The sequence below is a fragment of the Loxodonta africana genome, chromosome X (genome assembly GCF_030014295.1).
Source record: "Loxodonta africana isolate mLoxAfr1 chromosome X, mLoxAfr1.hap2, whole genome shotgun sequence".
NCBI lineage: Eukaryota > Metazoa > Chordata > Mammalia > Proboscidea > Elephantidae > Loxodonta > Loxodonta africana.
The window spans coordinates 167712654-167717408 of NC_087369.1; positions in this window are offsets into that span (position 1 = coordinate 167712654).

Sequence of the window (4755 nt, forward strand, 5' to 3'; positions counted from 1 at the left end):
CAGCGGGTTCAAGCATAACAATTGTGAGGATGGCGCAGGGCCGGGCAGTGTTTCGTTCTGTTTTACATAGGATCGCTATGAGTCAGAACCCACTCCATGACACCTAACAACAGACAACATAGTTATTTAAAAGGAGCCCTGATGACTCAGTGGTTAAATGCTAAGCTGCTAACCGAAATGCCAGTGGTTGGAACTCACCAGCTGCTCCATGGGAGAAAGACACGGCACTTTACTTCCTTAAAGATTACAGCTTTGGAAACCCTATGGGGCAGTTCTGCTCTGTCCTATAAGTTTGCTACAAGTCAGAATTAACACAACAGCAACAGGTTTATAGTTATGTAAGATGTTATCACTGAAGAAAGTTGGGTGAGGGTACATGGGACCTTTCTGTGCTATTTTTTTTTCAACTTCTTGTTAGTCTACAATTATTTCACAATAAAAACTTTAAAAAATTACAAAGAAGATAAAAAGTAAGAAATAATTATATTTATAGAATATACCATCTATGTAAAAGACAAAAGCCTTTTTAAAAAAGATTTAAAAAAAATCTTAATAAGAGGCAGAGCCAAGATGGTGGAATAGGCAGACGCTTCTGGTGAGCCCTCTTTACAACAAAGACCCAAAAAAACAAGTGAAACAAGTATATTTATAACAAGCTAGGAACCCTGAGCGTCAAAGGCAAGCTTAGAAAACAAACTGAGGGGCAAGGGGAAGAAGAGATGGCTCAGAGGCGGAGAGTAGTTACCGGACCTGAATCACGAGGAGCCCCCAGGCACCATTCCAGAGCAGCAGCAGCAGGTTGGTACTAGCTTTCAGCCACGGTTTCCTCAGGGAGAAGCAGCCAGCCACATAGCCTACTCACACCTCCGGAACCAGAGAAGAACGGTGCTCTTGGCAAAAGCTAAGTACCTGCATATATTTTACCATGCTTCCCCACCCCCAAGCTGGCCTCAGCGGCTGAATTCCCTGGGCCTGAGATAGGCACTGTTGAGCGCCTAAAGCCATCCTCCTGGCCTTGAAGAAGGAAAAAACTTGCAACTGGGGGAAAAGATAATTTGCCAACTCCACTAACTGGGGGAGCGCAGGACAGAAGTAGCTCCTGTGCAGGCATAAATTGTCTGCAGACTTTGAGCACTTTTCCCCTCTGCATGGACCTGTATAGGCCTATTTCAGGAGAATAGGCCCTTGTTGGCAGACTCCAACCATTTCAGTGGTGCGGTGGAGAGGTGGGTGTTTGATTTTTGACATTGCTTCACCTATTAAACATGGCCCTCACCTACCCACATCAGGGACCTAAGGACTTGTAGCTCCACTCAGGTCACCCAGCCACCTGTGACAGGAGTCCAAGGATAACTGGTACCTCCCAGTTCTTACAACCAAAAACTTTGGCTGCCCACGATCCATTTGCAGAACCCACCCACCTGCACGGTATAGGGAACAGGAATACACTTTCCTTAGAGAAACTCAGGGGTCGGTTCTCAGTGCCCTGCCTTGTTCAGAACATGACCCCCTGCTGCAATCAGATACCGGTACCTACACCAATCACCCCTGACCCTCTAAGGCTGTAGGATGGGGCCTGTACCACACACTTGATGATCAGCTACCTGGAAACCTGGGCTGAATTCATACAAGAAAAGTGAATGGACTCCTAGATTGATATACCTGACAATAGCTCTAGCCATCTGGGGACAGGACGTCAGAGCTCCAAAGGCAAAAATAATCAAGCCAGTTCACTCAAGCAACCCATTTGGGCATATCAAAATAAAACAAAGCAAGAAGCTATGACACAGTAAGCAAGCATAAACTAATACAATAACTTATAGATGGCTCAGAGACAACAGTCAATATCAAGTCACATAAAGAAACAGACCATGATCACCTCAACAAGCTCTCAAAACAATAAATCCAGGGATCTTAGAGATGAAAGTGCATTCCTGGAATTACCAGAAGCAGAATACACAAGATTAATATACAGAACCCTTCAAGACATTAGGAAAGAAATGAAGCAATATGCAGAACAAGCCAAGGAATACACAGATAAAGCAATTGTGAAGAAAACAGAAAGATTATGCAGGAACATCATGAAAAATTTAATAAACTGGAAAAATCCATAGACAGCAATCAGAAATTCAGAAGATTAACAATAAAATTACAGAGGTAGACAACTCAGTAGAAAGTCAGAGGAGCAGAACTGAGCAAATAGAAGCCAGAATTTCTGAACTTGAAGATAAATCACTTGGTACTAATATATTTGAAGAAAAATCAGAGAAAAGAATTATAAAAAATGAAGGAACCTTAAGAATCATGTGGGACTCTATCAAGAGAAATAACCTATGAGTGATTGGACTACCAGAACAGGGAGGGATAACGGAAAATACAAAGAGAATTGTTGAAGATTTGTTGGAAGAAAACTTCCCTGATATCGTGAAAGATGAGAAGATATCTATCCAAGATGCTCATCGAACCCCACATAAGGTAGATGTTAAAAGAAAGTCACCAAGACATATTATAATCAAACTTGCCAAAACCAAAGACAAAGAGAGAATTTTAAGAGCAGCTAGGGATAAACGAAAAGTCACCTACAAAGGAGAACCAATAAGAATAAGCTCAGACTACTCGGCAGAAACCATGCAGGCAAGAAGGCAATGGGATGACTTATTTAAAAAATTGCCAGCCGAGAATCATATATACAGCAAAAGTGTCTCTTAAATGTGAAGGTGAAATTAGGACATTTCCAGATAAACACAAGTTTAGGGAATTTGTAAAAACCAAACCAAAACTACAAGAATTACTAAAGGGAGTTCTTTGGTTAGAAAATCAATAATATCAGGTATCAACCCAAGACCAGAACACTGGGCAGAGCAATCAGAAGTCAACCCAGACAGGGAAATCAAAAAAACAAAGATTAAAAAAAAAAAAACCTCAAAACAGAGTAACAGCGAAGTTATTATATAAAAGAAGACAAACATTAAAACAATAAAGAGGGACTTTAAGAAATGTAATCATAGATCTTCCATACGGAGAGGAAGATATGGCGATACAGAGAAATAAAAGTTAGGTTTAAATTTAGAAAAATAGGGGTAAATAATAAGGGAACCACAAAGGAGACAAACTATCTTACTCATCAAAATAAAATACAAGAAAAAAATAGAGAGCACAAACAAAATCAACAACAACAAATATGAGGAAATTACAATATAAAAACATAATCTACTCAGCACATAAAATTAAGTGGGAAAAAGAAACTGTCAACAACACGCAAAAAAAGACATCAAAAATGATAGTACTAAACTCATAAAAAAAAACTCAAAAAAAAACTCATACCTATCCATAATTATGCTGAATGTAAATGGACTAAATGCACCAATACAGAGACAGAGAGTAGCAAAATAGATTTAAAAACATGATCTGTCTATATGCTGCCCACAAGGGACACACCTTAGACTTAGAGACACAAATAAATTAAACTCAAAGGATGGAAAAAATATATATCACGCGAACAACAATCAAAAAGAGCTGGAGTGGCAATATTAATTTTGGACAAAATAGACTTTAAAGTTAAATCCATCAGAAAGGATAAGGAAGGACACTATATAATGAGTAAAGGGGCAATTTACCAAGAAGATATAACCATATTAAATATTTATGCACCCAATGACAGGGCTGCAAGGTACATTACACAAACTCTATCAGCATTGAAAAGTGAGATAGACAGCTCCAAAATAATAGCAGGAGACTTCAACACACCACTTTCGGTGAAGGACAGGACATCCAGAAAGAAGCTCAATAAAGACACGGAAGATGTAATTGCCACCATCAACCAACTTGACTTCATAGACATATACAGAACACTCTACCCAACAGCAACCAAGTATACTTTCTTTACTAGTGTACATGGAACATTCTCTAGAATAGACCACATATTAGGTCATAAAGCAAGCCTTAGCAGAATCCAAAACACTGAAATATTACAAAGCATCTTCTCTGACCATAAGACCATAAAAGTGGAAATCAATAATAGAAAAAGCAGGGAAAAGAAATCAAACACTCGGAAACTGAACAATACCCTGCTCAAAAAAGACTGGATTATAGAAGACGTTAAGGATGGAATAAAGAAATTCATAGAATCCAATGAGAATGAAAACACTTCCCATCAGAACCTTTGGGACACAGCGAAAGCAGTGCTCAGAGGCCAATTTGTACCAATAAATGCACACATCCAAAAAGAAGAAAGGGCCAAAATCAAAGAATTATCCCTACAACTTGAACAAATAGAAAGAGAGCAACAAAAGAAAGCCTCAGGTACCAGAAGAAAGTAAATGATAATAATTAGAGCAGAACTAAATGAAATAGAAAACAGAAAAAACTGAAAGAATTAAGAAGACCAAAAAGCTGGCTCTTTGAAAAAATCAACAAAATTGATGAACCATTGGCCAAACTGACAAAAGAAAAACAGGAGAAGAAGAAAATAACCCAAATAAGAAACGAGATGGGCGATGTTACAACAGATCCAACTGAAATTAAAAGAATCATATCGGATTACTATGAAAAATTGTACTCTAACAAATTTGAAAACCTAGAAGAAATGGATGATTTTCTAGAAACACACTACCTACCTAAACAAACACAGAGGTAGAAAATAGACCCATGACAAAAGAAGAGATTGAAAAGGTAATCAAACTCCCAACAAAAAAAAAAGCCCTGGCCCTGACAGTGTCACCGCAGAGTTCTACCAAACTTTCAGAGAAGAGTTAA